At 50.2% G+C, this 16,761-nt stretch overlaps 1 protein-coding gene across 5 annotated transcripts in view; it reads left to right on the top strand.

Annotated features, from left to right (window-relative positions):
* Positions 1-16,761, top strand: part of RASGEF1A (RasGEF domain family member 1A) — a 45,340-nt gene that overhangs the window by 11,542 nt on the left and 17,037 nt on the right. The window contains exon 1 of one of the 5 annotated variants that reach the window (XM_061404991.1): positions 2,479-2,938. The exons of the other annotated variants lie outside the window; for them this stretch is intronic. The gene's annotated coding sequence lies outside the window, so the exon portion shown is untranslated. Of the gene's footprint in view, positions 1-2,478; positions 2,939-16,761 lie in introns of those variants that run through there. 5 annotated transcript variants of the gene reach the window in all.

The following is a 16,761-nucleotide window of genomic DNA, read 5'->3' as shown; positions in this document are numbered from 1 at the left end:
TAGACAGCTCCTCCCCTTCAGAGCTGAATGGAGGCCTGACATTGTTCTGTCCAGCTGCATAGGAGTCTGTCCCCTTCCTGGGCTGTTGACCTCCCTCTTAGCTGGGCAGAGCCAGTGGACAGTTATTCCTGGAGCCACCCTCTGACTCTCCTCCCTCTGGGGCTGAGAAATGGGTGACATGCAGATCCCCCTGGGGTGGGGGCCATGCATGCCCATTGGGCAGTGCCTTCCCTTTCCTGGGATGCATCCTGAGAGCAGAGTTGCTCTTAGGAACAGGTAACTGGGCATCAGAGGCCAGGAGGCTGGAGGACCCCTGAGAGCCCACAGGTGGGGTCCCTCCCCAGTGGCTCCTGAAGGTTGAGGTCTCTGCCCCCCCTCCTGCCCCACCTCCTGCCCCAAGTCCCTTCCCTCCCACCCCGCCTTCCTGCCCTGCCTTCCCACCCCACCTTCCTGCCCGGCCCTTCCACCCTACCTTCCTGCCCAGAGCTTGGGGGATCGAGCCAGGGGGCTGACTAGTGCCCCACAGGCCCTGCTCCTGGGCAGGGACCATCGCCTCCCAGGGCTGGGAGGCAAGAAGTGAGGCAGGAGCAGACCTCAGGTGTGGGAACACCTCCAGGAGGGTGTGCAACGTTGCCCCAGACAGTCAGGAGCATGCACAACCCTGCACATGGATGCTGCAGTAATTGGATTTTTGTCTAGAGTCAGTGTCACTTACATTCTTTACCCAAGTATGTTTAAGTAAATCGTTTGTGATAGCTTCAGCTGTGGAAGTCTTTTACGAGACCACTGGGCAGGGTTAGGCCTCCCCCCAAGGCCTTGTTGGGTCTCTCATACCAGAAGCAGGAAAAGCACTTGGGAAAGGCCTTTAGCCAGGCCTGGAAGAGGTTGCGAGTGGAGGATGTGAGGATGTGCGAAGGAGTACATAAGCCATGGGCTCATCCGGGTACACGGAGCGGGCTCTGGCCATCTTAGTAAGGCCAGCAGCCCTGGGCCTCTGTCACAGCTGCGGCTCCCAGAGGTGCAGGGTCTCTGAAGGCCCTCTTGGGCATAGCTGGAGTTTGTGAGTGGAAGGACTGTGCCTGGGGTCACAAAAGCTGTATACATGTGCACATGTGGGTGTCTGGCTTTTGCATGCATGTGGCCAGCAGCAGATACCCTCCTCCTGATTTCGCTGCCTAATGAGGAGGCATGGACTCCCCTGTACTAGGGCCACATTAGAAGGCATATAGCAGTGAGTGGCCCCCAGATCTCTAGCTAAAGTCTCTTGAAGACGTTGCAAAAGAAAATTTCGTTCCTAATCTTCGGCGGAAGAGTCCTAAAACCCCTCTTTTCCCACCTTTGCCGGTATCTCTCACAGCACAGGGGCTGCCCGAGGTCTCCTCTTACTCCCCGACTGTGCCTCCCTCACCCCCTGGCCCTCAGGCCAGCAGTTTCTATGTCCTTGATACTTTGGTGCACTGTGTTTCTTAGAAGGTGTGCACGCGTGTGTGTGTGCGCGTGTGTGCAGGGCAGCTGCACGTACTCTGAAGCTAAGCTTTTTGGCTGAGTCCCTAAAATGGGCCTTCGACCTGAGTTACATGGACGCAGTGTGCTGTGTGTGCACTTGCATCCGATTCTTTGTGACCCCCTGGACGGTAGCCCGCCACGGTCCTCTGTCCCTGGGATTTCTTCAGGCAAGAATTCTGGAACGGGTTGCCATTTCCTACTCCAGGGGATCTTTCTGACCCAGGGATGAGCTCCTGCTTATACCCTGTGGGAAGGATCTCGTGTTCACAGAGTCCTTGGCCTGGCTGAGCAGTACCTAGGGGACAGCGTTTACTTTCTGAACAATGACACCCCTAGTGTGTGAGCTCTTGTTCTAGGCTGAAGACAGGCTCCTTGTGGTTCTCCCCCCGCAATACATCCACACCAGGAAGTTCGGGGACCAGTATCTTGTCTGACAAACACGGCCAGGGCTCACACAGATGGAGTAACTTGCCCCAAACCAACATCTGGAGGGAGGCCTGGACCCAGGTCGAGGGGTGTCGGCTCCTAAGCCCTGACCCTCGGGGCACTTAAGAGCCGCTGGGTCTCATTCAGATGTGGGGGGTGGGGGCAGGGGTGTGTGTGGAAACCGGAAGAATGGCTGCCCTTCTCTGAACTCGGCCTCCCTAAAGATGGAGGCAAGGCTAAGGTGCGAGCACTTTACTGGGGAGCTGGCCCTGGGACACAGGAGGGAGGAGGGAGAGCAGCCAGATACCGGCGCTGAGTTCTGATGGTCCGCCTTACCGCAGTCTTTGGAGGCCCTGTGAAGCCTGTGATCTGAGTCTGCCCGGGGTTTTCACCTGGCTCCCTGCGTTCGGCTGGTTGTGCGCATGCGCACACCCACACCCCGGGCGGGCGGGGGAACGGCGGGGAGTCACAGGGTCTCCCTGCCAGCTCCCAGCCCACCCTCGGCACCCACTGGTGCCCTCAGTGCCACCACCTGGCTGGTCACTGAAATGCAGGGCGTTGAGTCCCAGCCCAGGCCCGCCGGGTCATGCCTGCACTTGACCTGGACGTGCTTGTGCCTTTGAAAGTTGAAGCCTCCAGGTGACAAGAGCATCTCTGCTCTCGGTGCTGCTCATCCCTCCGCTGCTGCTCTGTCCTGCTGATGGCTGTGAGGCTGCAGGTCAGGAGTGGTGGTGGGCGGTGCTGGGTGCCACCGAGGCAAGGCACAGATGCAAGTGGCACACAACGGCCCAGGTACCGCTCCCAGGGACATGTTTTTTCATCTAGCCTTCATCCCTACCCAGCGAGGGAGGAGGCACAAGAAACTCTACGGCCCATTTTACAGCCGAGGAAACAGGTTCAGAGCGGCTCAGAGGTTTCCCTATGGTGTGGAGACCGTGTCTCCTGACTCCAGCCTGGACTCTCTCACTGGCTCCCAGTACTGAAACCGCAGGAGAGGACTCAGCAGGTATGTGTGCGGAGGTCACAGGTGAGGGTGCAGGCAGGGAGTGTTAAAGGAATGTAGTTTCTAGGAGGCCGGGGGCTGGGCTGGACCATGGTGTAGGGGTAGCTGGTGTCTGGCTCTGGGGGGCCAGGACAGCCTGCGGTCAGGCAGTGGGGCAGCCCAGGAGGGGTGCAAAGAGGGCAAGGCAACAGTACAGCCACAGGAAGCCCTTGTGCGTCCTTGCTTGGCCTACCCGGCCCTCCTGACCTACAGCCAGCCCGCTAGACACTGCTGGTGGCAGCGTATCCAGGCAGTAGCAGAGGGCCCCTCAGGCTCAGCCTTTGCCTGACCAGACCTCCCTGCCTGCTCCCGGCCCACCCTCGGCACCCACGGTGCTGCTCTGCCCATGCAGAGGCACCTGGCACCCTCTGAGGCTTGGCCACAGGGACTCTGGGCCCAGTTCCAGGGAGGACCCTCTTCCTCCATAGTGCCCCTGGAGAGCCGGATAAACGCATGTGTGAGACAGACAAGTGCTGACACACGACAGCTGGCGCTGCACTCAGTGCCAGTTCGCTCCCAAGCTGGCAGGAGTGCCCGCTCCCCCCTGCTCCTGGGCCTGCCCTCATGCCCACCTGCACCTATGCGAGAGATGGGAAACTTGAGGGCCAGGCTTCTGAGAACCAGTGAATCACTTTCACCGGCCTGACTGAGTTGATTGCATCTATAATTAGAAGGTGCTGGCCTTCCTGCCAGAACAGAGGAAGAGCTGTAAGGAGTCAGAGGAGGCAGTGCAAGTCCGTCTCCCACTGCCCTTAAAAGGCCTGCTGCCTTGTCCAGACCAGTACCAGCTGACTTGGGCCAGAGGTGCAGGTCCCCTGGGAGCTCCATCATTGTCCCCCCAACCCTAGCCCCGTCTTCCCCCTCCCTCGTTCTGGCCTCTGGAGGCTTCCAGAGAGCTCCACCAGTGTCTGAGTCTGCAGCTTTGAAGCAGGTCTGGCTGTAGGCAGGCGCAGCGGAAGCAGGAGAGAGGCTCTGTGTACTTGTTACTTTGCCTTTTCACCTGGAAAGCCTTGAAAAACACCAGTGCCCAGGCTGTACCCCCACCAGTTGGAATTGTTGTGGTGGAAGCTGGGCAAAGCGGTTTTCTAAATTCTCCAGGTGATTGTTATGCAGCCACCAGAGGCACTGACCTAGGTGAAGCTGGTCTCATCACCTGGAGGCTAAAACTTTGAAACGGACAAGCACATCCAGGGAAAGTGCGGGCATGACCTGGCAGGCCTGGGCTGGGACTCAGTGCCCTGCATTTCAGTGATCAGCCAGGTGGTGGCGCTGTGGGTTGGGCCACACCAGGTGCAGCAGCTGCTGCTGTTTAGTTGCCAACTTGTGTTGGCCTCTTGCAACCCCATGGACTATAGCCTACCAGACTGCTCTGTCCATGGAATTCTCCAGGCAAGAATACTGGAGTGGGTTGCCATTTCCTTATCCAAGGGATCTTCCCGACCCAGGGATTGAACCTGAGTCTCCTGATTGGCAGGTGGATTCTTTACCACTGAGTTACCAGGAAAGCCCACACTAGGAGCAGCAAAGCTTTCTAAAGGAGAGGATCTGAAACTTCAGAGAGCAGTGAGTTCTGACTCAGGGGAAGGTGCACTGCTGCCGCCGACAAGTTCTTGGTGGTGCTGACCCTGTGGCTCCAGCTTTGCATTTGTTTTAGAGCATCCCTGCAGGGTCTGACTCCCCGGGGGCCTGTGTGGCTAGAATGGCCTGTGTGGGGCATGGAGTAGGAACATGTGTGGGAGTTTGCTCCTCAGGTGGGAGGTGGTACCATGTTCTAGTGTGCAGTGCTTTACCCAAGTGAGCACACTCCGTCCTCCCAGCATACCTCTGAAATAGTGTTCCCCATGCCCATTTACAGATGAGGTCATTAAGGCTCCGAGAGGTTGAGGGTCCTGATAAAGCCACAAGTGGCTGATCCGGGCACAGACGCAGGCCTGCCTGACCACCTTTGCTGCCATCCTGGCCCTGTTGCAGTCGCTCCCATCTTGAACTCTTCTCTGTGTCTTCCAACATCTCCATGCCTTCATCATCACCACCTACTGAAGGTTTATCAGACTTGTCAGTGGCAGCTCTGAAGCCCCCACTGTATCTGCTTCCTCGGATTATCTGCTGTGTGACCCTGGACAGTTACTTGGCCTCTCTGTGCCTTGTCCTCATTGGCAGCATGCAGAGAGTGGCGTTTGCTCCCTTGGGGTTATTGTGAGGATGAATGAGATGATTCAACTCTAGCAATAGTGTCACTGGTGATGCATACAAAGTACTCAGAGTTTTAGCTATTGTTATTTCATTAAAAAAAAAACTTACTGGAGTATAGTTGATTTACAAGGTTGTATTAGTTTCTGCTGTACAGCAAAGTGAATCAGTTATACATATACCTATATCCACTCTTTTTTTAAGATTCTTTTCCCGTATAGATCATCACTTAGTATTGAGCTGAGTTCTCTGTGCTATATAGTACATCCTGATTAGTTATCTGTTTTACATATAGTATGTGTATATAGGGCTTCCCAGGAAGCACTGGTGATAAAGACCCGCTTGCCAATACAGGAGATGTAAGAGAGGCTGGTTTGGTCCCTGTGTCAGGAAGATCCCGTAGAGGAGGGCATGGCAACCCACTCGGAGTATGTACATGTCAGTCCCAACCTCCCGATTTATCCCTCCCTTTCCTCCCCCCGCTGGTAGCCATAAGTTTGTTTTCTACATCTGTTATTTTCTTCTTTACCACTTGTACCATTTTTAAAGATTACACTAATATGAGTGATACACAGTATTTGTCTGTCTCTGACTTCACTCGGTGTGACAATCTCTATGTGGTTGCAAATGGCATTAATTCATCTGTTCTTATGGCTGAATTATATTCCATTGTGTGTACACACACCGCATCTTCTTTATCTGTTCCTCTGCCAGTGGGCATTTAGTTTGCTTTCATGTCTTGGCTATTGTAAATAGTGCTGCAGTGAACACTGGGATACATGTGTCTTTTTGAATTACGGTTTTCTCTGAATGTATGCCCAGGAGAGGGATTGCTGGATCATATAGTCGATCCGCATCTGGTTGTTTTAGGGAACCTCAGTACTGTTCTACATAATGGTTGCACCAGTTTACATTTCCATCAACAGTGTGGGAGGGCTCCCTTTTCTCCACATTCTCTCCAGCACTTTTTTTTTTCTTCTTTCTTCTTTTTTACCTCCTGTGTCTGTTGGTTTTCCAGCTCCAAACCCAAATTTCCACTGAGTTTGGTGACTAGGCTTTGCCAATTACCATTCTGGACAGCTGGTTTCCTATCAGGTTCTACCAGCAGGGGTCATTGAAATTGGCAGCCAGGGGAGCTCTCTGTTCCTCCGTATCCCACACCAGCAGTTCCCCTCTCCAGCACTTTTGATGATAGCCATTCTGATTGGTGTGAGGTGATACCTCACTGTAGTTTTGATTTTCATTTCTCTAATAATTAGTGATGTTGAGCATCTTTTCATGTGCTTTTTGGCCATCTATATGGCTTCTTTGGGGAAATGTCTATTTAGATCTTCTGGCCACTTTCCGATTGAGTTATTTTTTGTTATTGAGCTGCATGAGCTGTTTGTGTGTTTTGGAGATCGATCCCTTGTTGGTAGCTTTGTACACAGATATTGTCTCCCATTCTGTGGATTGTTTTTTCGTTTTGTTTATGGTTTCCTTTGCTGTGCAAAAGCTTTTAAGCTTTATTAGTTCCCATTTATTTATTTTTATTTTTATTTTCATTACTCTAGGAGGTGGATCCAAAAAGATTTTGTTGCTATTTATGTGAAAGAGTGTCCTGCCTATGTTTTTCTCAAAGAGTTTTATAGTATCTGGTCTTATATTTAGGTCTGTAATTTATTTTGAGTTTATTTTTGTGTTTCGTGTTAGAGAGTGTTCTAATTTCATTCTTTTACATGCAGTTATCTAGTTTTCCCAGCACTACTTACTGAAGAGACTGTCTTGGCTTCTTTGTATTCCCTTGCCTCCTTTGTCGTACATTAGTTGACCATAGGTATGTGGGTTTATCTCTGGACTGTCTATCCTGTTCCATTGATTTATATTTCTGTTTCTGTACCAGTACCATACTGTTTTGATTAATGTAGCTTTGTAATATAGTCTGAAGTCAGGGAGCCTAATTCCTCAGCTCCGTTTTTCTTTTTCAAGATTTCTTTGGCTATTTGGGGTCGTTTGTGTTTCAACTGAACTGAACTGTGTTTCCTTACAAATTGTAATGTTTTTGTTCTAATTATGTGAAAAATTCCATTGGTAATTTGATAGGGATTGCATTGAATCTGTGGATTGCTTTGGGTAGTAGTCTCATTTTCACAATATTGATTCTTCTAATCCAAGAACATGGATATCTCTCCATCTGTTTGTATCATCTTTGACTTCTTTCATCAGCATCTTATAGTTTTCTGAGTACGGTTCTTTTGCCCCCTTAGGTAGGTTTATTCCTAGACATTTTATTCTTTTGGATGCAGTGGTAAATGGGATTGTTTTCTTAATTTCTCTTTCTGATCTTTCATTGTTGCTATATAGGAATGCAAGATATTTCTGTGTGTTAATTTTGTATCCTGCAACTTTACCAAATTCACTGATGAACTCTAGCAGTTTTCTGGTAATGTCTTTAGGATTTTCTATGTATAGTATCATGTCATCTGCAAACATTGACAGTTTTACTTCTTTTCCAATTGGTTTCCTTTTTTTTTTTTTTCTGATTGCCATGACTAGAACTTCAAAAACTGTGTTGAATAAAAATGCTGAGAGTGAACATCCTTGTCTTATTCCTGATCTTAGAGGAAATGCTTTCAGTTTTTCACAGTTGGGAATGTTGTTAGCTGTGGCTTGCTGTATATCTTTTTTATGTTGAGGAGGGTTCCTTCTGTGCCCAGTTTCTGGAGTTTTTGTCATAAATGGGTGTTGAATTTTGTCAAAAGCCTTTTCTGCATCTGTTGAGATGATCATATGGTTTTTATTCCTCAGTTTGTTAATTGTGTTATCACATTGATTGATTTGCATATATTGAAGAATCCTTGCATCCCTGGGATAAATCCCACTTGATCATGGTGTATGGTCCTTTTAATGTGTTGTTGGATTTGGTTTGCTAGTATTTTGTTGAGGATTTTTGTGTCTGTGTTCCTCAGTGATATTGGCCTGTAATTTTCTTTTTTTGTGGTATCTTTGTTTTTGGTATTAAGGTGATGTTGGCCTTATAGAGTGAGCTTGGGAATGTTTTATCCTCTTTGATTTTGGGGAAGAGTTTCAGAAAGATAGGTTTTAACTCTTCTCTAAATATTTGATAGAATTCACCTGTGAAGCCATCTTGTCCTGGACTTTTGTTTGAAAGTTTTTTAATCACTTTCAATTTTAGTACTTGTGATTGGTCTGTACATAATTTCTGTTTATTCCTGATTCAGTCTTTGATGGTTGCACCTTTCCTAGAATTTGTCCATTTCTTCTAGATTTTTCTTTTTATTGGCATATAGTTGTTTGTAGTTGTCTCTTATGATCTCTTTGTATTTCTGTGGTGTCCACTTTAACTTCTCTTTTTTCATATCTTATTGATTTCAGCCCTTTCCCTTTCTTTCTTGATGAATCTGGCTAAAGATTTATTAGTTTTATGTTTTCACAGAACCAGTTTTTTTTTTTTAACTTCATTGATCTTTTCGATTGCTTTCTTCATCTCTATTTCATTTATTTCTGCTCTGATCTTTATGATGTCTTTCCTTCGACTAACTTTGGGTTTTGTTTGTTCTTTCTCTTGTTGCTTTAGATGTAAGGTTAGGTGGTTTATTTGAGATTTTTCTTGTTTTGTGAGGTAAGATTGTATCACTGTAAACTTCCCTCTTAGAACTGCATAATATTTGGATCATCATGTTTTTGTTGTCATATGTTTCTTGATGTTTTTGATTTCCTCTTTGATTTTTTCGGTGATCCATTGGTTGTTTAGTAACATGTTGTTTAGCCTCAACATGTTTGTGTGTTTTTACTATTTCTTTCCTGCAATTTATTTCTAATCTCATAGTTTTGTGGTCGGAAAAGATGCGTGATATTATTTCAATTTTCTTAAATTTACCTAGGCTTGATTTGTGGCCCAAGAAGTGATCTCTCCTGGAGAATGTTCCATGTGCACTTGAGGAGAAAGTGTATTCTGCTTCTTTCAGATGGAATGCCCTATAAATTTCAATGAAGTCCATCTTGTCTAATGTGTCATTTAAGACTTCTTTCCTTATTGATTTTATGTCTTGATGATCTGTCCATTGGTTTAAGTGGGATGTTAAAGCCCCCCCGTTATTGGTGTGTTACTGTTGATTTCCTCTTTTATGGCTGTTAGCATTTACATTATATATTGAAGTGCTCCTATGTTGGGTATTATATATTTACAATTTTTATATCTTTTTCTTTGATTGATCTCTTGATCATTATGTAGTGTCTTTCTTTGTCTCTTGTAATAGTTATTTATTTGTTTATCTTTGGCATCGCTGTCTTCATTGCTCTGCAGGCTTTTCTCTAGTTGTGGCGAGTGGGGGCTACTCTCTAGATACAGTGCAAGGGCCTCTCATTGCAGTGGCTTCTCTTTTTGTGAAGCACGGCCTATAGGGCGTGCAAGCTTTGATAGATGTGTCTCATGGGCTCAGTAGTTGCGGTTCCTGGGCTCCAGAGCACAGACCGAGTGGTTGTGGCACACGGACTTAGTTGCTCTGTGGCATTTGGGATCTTTCTGGCCCAGGTATCAAACCCACATCTCCTGCATTGGCAGGTGGATTCTTTACCACTGACTCATCAGGGAAACCTCTAATAGTCGTTTAATTAAAGTCTACTTTGTCTGATATTAGTATTGCTACTCCAGTATTCTTTTGATTTCACTTTGCATGGAATATCTTTTTCCATTCTCTCATTTTCTGTCTGTATGTGTCCCTAGATCTGAAGTGGGTCTCTTGTAGACAGCATATATAGTGATCTTGTGTTTGTTTCCATTTAGCCAATCTGTGTCTTTTGGTTGGAGCATTTAATCCATTTATATTTAAGGTAATTATTGATATGTATGATTCTTGATCTGTATTATTCCATTTATATATAAGGTAATTATTGATATGTATGATTTCTTAATTGTTTTGGATTTGTTTTTTTTTTTTAAGTTTTTTTTCTTCCCTTCCTCTTTTGTTCTCCTCTTTTGTGATTCGGTAACCATTTTTAGTGTGGTGTTTGGGTTGCTTTTTCTTTTTTGTGTGTATATCTATTATAGTTTTTTGGTTTGCATTTCCCACCGAGAGAAGTTCCTTTAGCATTTATTGTAAAGCTGTTTGATGGCACTGAATTCTCTTAGATTTTGCTTGTCTGTAAAGCTTTTGATTTTCTGTTGAATCTGAGTGAGAGCCTTGCTGGGTAGAGTATTCTTGGTTGTAGGTTTTCCCCTTTCATCACTTTAAATATGTCGTGTTACTCCCTTTTGGCCTGCAGAGTTTCTGCTAAGAAACCAGCTGATAACCTTATGGGGATTCCCTTGTATGCTATCTGTTGCTTTTCCTTTTTTGCTTTTAATATTTTTTTCTTTGTATTTAATTTTTGTCAGTTTGATTACTGTGTGTTTCAGCACGTTCCTCCTTGGTTTTATCCTGTATGGGACTCTCTACACTTCCTGGACTTGGGTGACTGTTTCCTTTCCCATGTTAGGGAAGTTTTTTTAATCTCTTCAAATATTTTCTCAGGCCCTTTATCTTTGTCTTCTTCTGGGATCCATCTAATGTAAATGTTGGTGTGTTTAATGTTGTCCCAGAGGTCTCTGAGACTGTCCTCAGTTCTTTTCATTCCTTTTACTTTTATTGTGTTCCATGGAAGTTATTTCTGCCACTCTTGACTTCCAGCTAACTTACTCATTCTTCTGCTTCAGTTATTCTGCTATTGATTCCTTGTTATGTATTTTTCATTTCAGTTACTGTGTTGTTTATCTGTTTTTTTGTTGTTCTTTAAATCTTCTCTTTGTCAAACATTTCTTGTAATTTCTCAGTCTGTGCTTGCATTCTTTTTTTGTTGCTGTTGAGATTTTGCATCATTTTTACTGTCATTTCTCTGAATTCTTTTCCAGGTAGTTTGCATATTTCCTCTTCATTTAGTTGTCCTTGTGGGGTTTTCTGTCTTGCTCCTTCATCTGCACCGTATTTCTTTGTCATCTCATTTTGTCTTACTTTCTGTTTGTGGTCCCCTTTCTGCAGGCTGCAAGATAGTAGTTTCTCTTGCTTCTAGTGTCTGCCCCCTGGTGGATGAGGTTGGTACTGGGGCTTGTGCCTGTTTCCTGATGGGAGCCTGGTGCCTTCCCTCTTGGAGCTGGGTCTTGTCCCTCTGATGGGCAGGGGTGTGTTAATAAGTGGTGTTTTGAGATGGCTGCGAGCTCAGTATGACCTCAGGCAGCAGGTGGCGCTGTGCTCCTGTCTTGCTGGTTGTTTGGCCTGAGGCGTTCCAGCGCTGGAGCCTGCAGGCTGTTGGCAAGGTCAGGTCCCTGACCTCTGCCTCCCCAGAAGAGTGTCCAAGATCCCTAAGTGTGTCTTGCCCAGGTTCTTGTGGAGGTACTGCTTTGGTCTTGGTATACATAAGACCTTGTATGTGGCCTCCAAGAGTGGAATCTGTTTCCCCCAGCCCCATGGAGCTCTTGTTACTCAAGCCCTGCTGGCCTTCAGGGCTCAATGCTCTGGGGGGGTCTTCCCAGTGCCAGACCCTCAGACTGTCTTGGTGGGATGTGTTTAGGAAGGATCATCCCTATGTGGGTTTAATATTTTTGGTGCGAGGGCTCTTTTTAATGTCTGCCACCTCTTTCCTTGTGTATGCTGGCCGTGACGCACTTGATGAGACATGTGACTGATGTGGTGGTGACCAGACCCTGCCCTGGGTGCTGAGCAGGGCCTCCCCTTGCTGTGGCTATCACTGCCCTGTGAGGGTGGGGTCTCCTCCCCAACTGTTGCTGTAGAAGCCCCTGGATCTGTTGTTGATCTGTTTCTTAGCTGTGTTTCTGATCTTTTGTGTGAAGTAGGGAGGGTTGGAACACGCCCACTGGGAGAGAAGTCACTGAGTATCGGTTCCCTGGAGCAGTTCACCCATGAGCACGCTCTGTTGTGCCCTCTCACCCATGATGTGAGCTCTCGCATTACACTGTAGTTGGTACTCCTCTCTTGCATGTGTGCGTGCTTAGTCGCTTCAGTCGTGTCCAACTCTTTGCGACCTCATAGTCTGTAGGCTGCCAGGCTCCTCTGTCCACGGGATTCTCCAGGCAAGAATACTGGAGTGGGTTGCCACGCCCTCCTCCATGGCAAGACCCAGGCGTCTAACTCGAGTCTCTCACGTCTGCCTGCATCGGCAGGCGGGTTCTTTACCACTGAGCCACCAGGGAAGCCCCTACTCCTCTCGGCCCCACCTTAACCCTGTGTGCACCGGCAGTTGGCCCTGGTGTCTCTCAGGCGTTGTTTTCATCAGATTCCCCCTAGGGCCTGAGGCTGTGGTGTCATACACTTAGACCTGCTTGTGGGGACAGCTCAGACTCTGGCCTGGCCCAGCCCCCGGGTGTGCAGCCCACGAGGCCACAGGTACTAAAGGTAGACTTATCTCCAACGTGGGAGCACTGCGTGTCTGTTCAGATGTTCTGGAGGCACTGAGTTTACAAAGCAGGTTGTGGGGATGTAAATCTGTAGTTCGCATAAGGAGAGATTTCAGCTCTTCCTCTCTTGCACAGCCCTTGGGGCTCAGTGGTTTTAGCCCCACCTCTGCATGTGGACCCCTTGCAGGCATCTGCTCCCAAGGCTGCCCCGGAGCACCCTCACCCATCCAGGCAGGAGGGGACGGACACAGTGACCAATATGGGGACACGTGCTCAGTCCAGCAGGAGCAGGAGCCCCTCCTAATAGCTACAGTACTCCTGATTGCAATTGCTCGTGCTGTGAGTTCCCTCCTGAGACAGGAGCCCGGATTTCCTGGTGCTCTGCTCTGAGTGGCTCCTGCCTGAGAAGAGGTCCAGTCAGGGGCGATGGACACACAGGTGTGTGGCTCTTGCTGGAACTGAGAGGAGGGCCTCACGTGTAGGAGCAGGAGGGACCACAGAGCGGGCTGGGATGGCCAGCAGAGATGCCAGGCAGAGGTCTCAACAGGGGTGGTCCTGCCATCATCTCCATTTGACAGCTGAGGAAATCAAGGCTGGTTAGATTCATCTAGGAGCAAGGACCTGGCCTGTTGCAGAGCTGGGATTCAAACCCAGGATCTAAACTCCTGTCCTGGAAGACCCAGTCAGGGAACCTGTCTCCTCCCACTTGGCACTGAGCCTGGAGACCCTCCCCAAAGTGCTTATGACCAGGCAGGGATGGGTTCTACTGGGGACTGGGCAGGGGCTAGTAAGGAAGGACTCTGGGGGGCAGTCGTCAGGATCCACAGGGCTCAGTGTACAGAGGAGGGGGAGGAGGCTTGTGGTCAGGGAGATCTGGCCCCAGGCTGGGTCCTAGGGTAGGGGACAGGCTGGAGGAGTCCCCTGTGGGCTCTCCCAATCCCCCGAGAGGTTTTGGGCCTCTACCTCGAAGCCCACCTCACAGGTGACTTGCTGGATGGTGGCCATGCTTCTGTCTGCAGAGCCAGCACCTGTTTATCGTGCCTTTACGCATGCATGCTAAGTCTTTTCAGTCGTGTCCAGCTCTTTATGACCCCATGGACTGTAGTCTGCCAGGCTCCTCTGTTCATGGGATTCTCCAGGCAAGAATACTGGAGTGGGTCACCATGTCCTTCTTCAGGGGATCTTCCCCACCCAGGGATGGAACCCAAGTCTCTTACATCTCCCACATTGGCAGGCGGATTCTTTACCACTAGCCCCACCTGGGAAGCCTATTTTGCCTTTATAAAAAGTGCTGATTTCAAAACTCAGCTTCTTTGCACTAAAAAAGAAAAGTTATTTAAAAGATGACAAGATAGATGTGCCATTTAGAAATGTTATCAGATAGTTGACAAATGTGTAGAATGGAAAGCGAGTCCCCTCCCTCCTCTGCTCCCTTGCAGTAATCTCTGTGATGAGCATGGCCAGGGGTGGCTGGATGTCCTCTGTGCATTGATGTGCGTGTCACGGTCACATCTGCTGATGTCATTTAATGACTGATATGGGGTCTTATGCACCTGGTGAGTCCAGTGGTGGGGTCACCACTGTGAGAGGGGTCACCACCCCAAGCTGGAGGGATGGGCCTCACCCAGCTGCTCATTCCCATGACCTCCTGGGCTGTGCATAGGCAGGTGTTGGGACACAGTCTCTGGGGGAACAGAGACCCTCACACAGGTGGGGAGCCTTGGGGTAGGAGCAGCATGATGAGTCCAGGACACGTGGATGAGGGCCCCACCCCTGGGTAGGTGACTCCACCCTGAGCGTCTGCCCCTCATCTGTCAAGGGAGACAGTGCTGAGGCTCCCGGGGAGTGGTGGGCTGGTGCCCAGAGTAGAAGTCGCCCCGTGGCCTCCTGCTGGACTCGTCCATCCCCTTATGGGTGGCAAGGCTGGGGGTGCTGAGTCCCCAGGCTGGTTTCCTACTGGCTCCTGACCTCCTAGCCCCGGGGCAGGTGTCCCTGCAGGTGGCCTTGCCCTGTGGGCATCGGGTGGGGACTGTGCAAGTTAGCAGAGGGTATCAGCGTGCTCCCTCCATAGCACCTCCTGACCAGAGCAGCCTACTCCCTCCACAGGTGAGGGGCCTGGGGCTCCAAAAACACCATCTCTGATGACTGAGAAGCTTGGGGTCAGGATGTCTAGCTGACCACAGTTACCAGTCTCAGGTCACCTTTTGAACCCAGAACTGTGTGATGGTGGGAAAGTCACCCCACAGCGATGGCCCCTCAGCTGAAGCTCTGGGGTCCAGGTCCCCTCCGGAGCTAGTGACAGCAGCAGAGCAGCCACTAGGGCGTCCACTGTTTCCTCCCCCAAATGATTCCTGAGTGTGGCTACAGGCCGGGCTCCAGCCAGACAGGAAGACGTTGAGGTGGGTGATCAGGCACTTCTCGCCTTGTGGGTCGGCAGTCCAGGGATTAACCCAGGGGAGCTTCCTAGAGGTGGTGGCACCTAGGCTGGACTTGGAAATCCTAGGGTTTCCTCAGTTGAGTTCCTTCTTGTGGAGCCTCTCATTCATTATCTGAAAGATGAAGAGTTTGTCCGAGTCAGTGATTATTTGACTTGAGTGGTAAAGAAGACCCAACCCAAATTTTTGACCCAGTGTGGCCTGGGAATGTTCATTTTAACATGGGTTGCACTGTTAAACAATGGGTTGCATGGGAGTGTGCTGTGAGTCTGAACCCATGGAGCAAGGGCGGCACGGAGCCTGGGGGGACAGGCTTGGCACTGTCCTGGCCTTGGCCCCGGGGACTTCCCTTGAGCACTTGCCCTCATCTCAAAGGATGTTCTGCGAATTCTAAGGTGACCTCCAGGCGTTTGGCAGGGAAGCCAGTGTCGTTTGACCCAGGGCCCCTTTCACCCTGGTGTGAGGCTCGGCTTATGTGCTGTGGGGCGGGAGCGGGTGCTGCTGGTAAAGCCTTTGGAGGGGTCCTTTGTGGCAGTAAAGTAATTGTGGCTGCTGTTTGCTCTGCACGGTGGGGAAGCTGAGGCCGGAAGGGCTCCAGGGCTGGCCCTGGTCCCAATGAGAGAGCAGACCAGGTCCGGTTGAAGGCGTCGTCCCTGGCAGGTTGGCCCTGGGGGCTCTTTCTGCTTCCCAGGGCTTGGAGAGGTCAGTGTGGCTGCCTGGGGAGCTGGGCGTGGGGTGGTAGCCCCTGCCTGCTGGTGACCCGAGAGGGTGAGACCTGGCTACAGTCCCCACAGAGGCAGGAAGGGCCACCTCCTCCACCCCTGCTTCAGTCTCCCTGTCCTGCCTGAGGGGACTAGCCCAGGGGGTGGGGTAGGCCCCCTCCACCTGTCCAGGAAGTAGGAAGGAAAGTGTACCCTCGGGCGCTGGCTCCCGAGCCTCGGGCTGGCAGGTGTGTACCCGCTGACACCGCGGAATCGGCTGCCTGGGCAGAGAGGAAACTGAGGCACAGAGGGCTGCAGAGTGTCCCAGGCCTCAGGAGAGCCTCCAGCAGAGCCTGGCTGCCGTGCGAGGGGGGACCCTCAACCTGTCACACTGAACCCCAGACTGCTGCCCAACACCCGCGTCTAACAGTCATTTCAGATCCAGCAAGTCCAAAGCAAGTTCCAGGTCTTTCCCCAGACCCCACCCTCAGAGCCCTCCCCCATGCCGGTCAGTGGCTCAGGTCAAAGACCAGCCATCCCAGTGTCCAGAGCCGACCCTGCCCCACTCCTCTGTCACCTGACCTGGGCCATCTCTTCCAGGGTTTTGTTATGGCAAAGCCCAGACCAGTTGGTTTTCAGATCTCTCCCTTGCTGGTCTCCACACGGCGGCCACAGTGACCCTCCCCCCCAGTCAGGTCACTCCTGTGCCCGGAGCGCCCACGCCTCCTGGGTCACTCACTGGCTGTACCCTGGGCCGCCAGTGTGTACGGTCAGGCTGGTCACTCCCCAGACTACTCTCCTGCTGATCCCCTCCCGCGCCCTGGCCTCAGGACCTCGGCACCGGCTGTGCCTTGTACCTGGAACATCCCTCTTCTATGCCGGAAGCCGCACAGCTCACGCTCTGTCTGCCTCAGGGCCGCCTCCCTGCGGCTGCCGTGGCCACCCCTACACACTTGGTGTTCCCCTGGTGCTGTTTTTACTTCTTCCCCATGGTTTGTCTTTTCTGCTGGGACGGAACCCCAGGAGGCAGAGCGCTCTGTGTCCAGGTCTCTGGAATGAGGCCTGGTATGC

Source organism: Bos javanicus, chromosome 28 (genome assembly GCF_032452875.1).
Source record: "Bos javanicus breed banteng chromosome 28, ARS-OSU_banteng_1.0, whole genome shotgun sequence".
Classification (NCBI taxonomy): Eukaryota; Metazoa; Chordata; class Mammalia; order Artiodactyla; family Bovidae; genus Bos; species Bos javanicus.
Note: the sequence above shows the minus strand (reverse complement) of the source record. Positions and strands in the feature narration are given on the sequence as shown.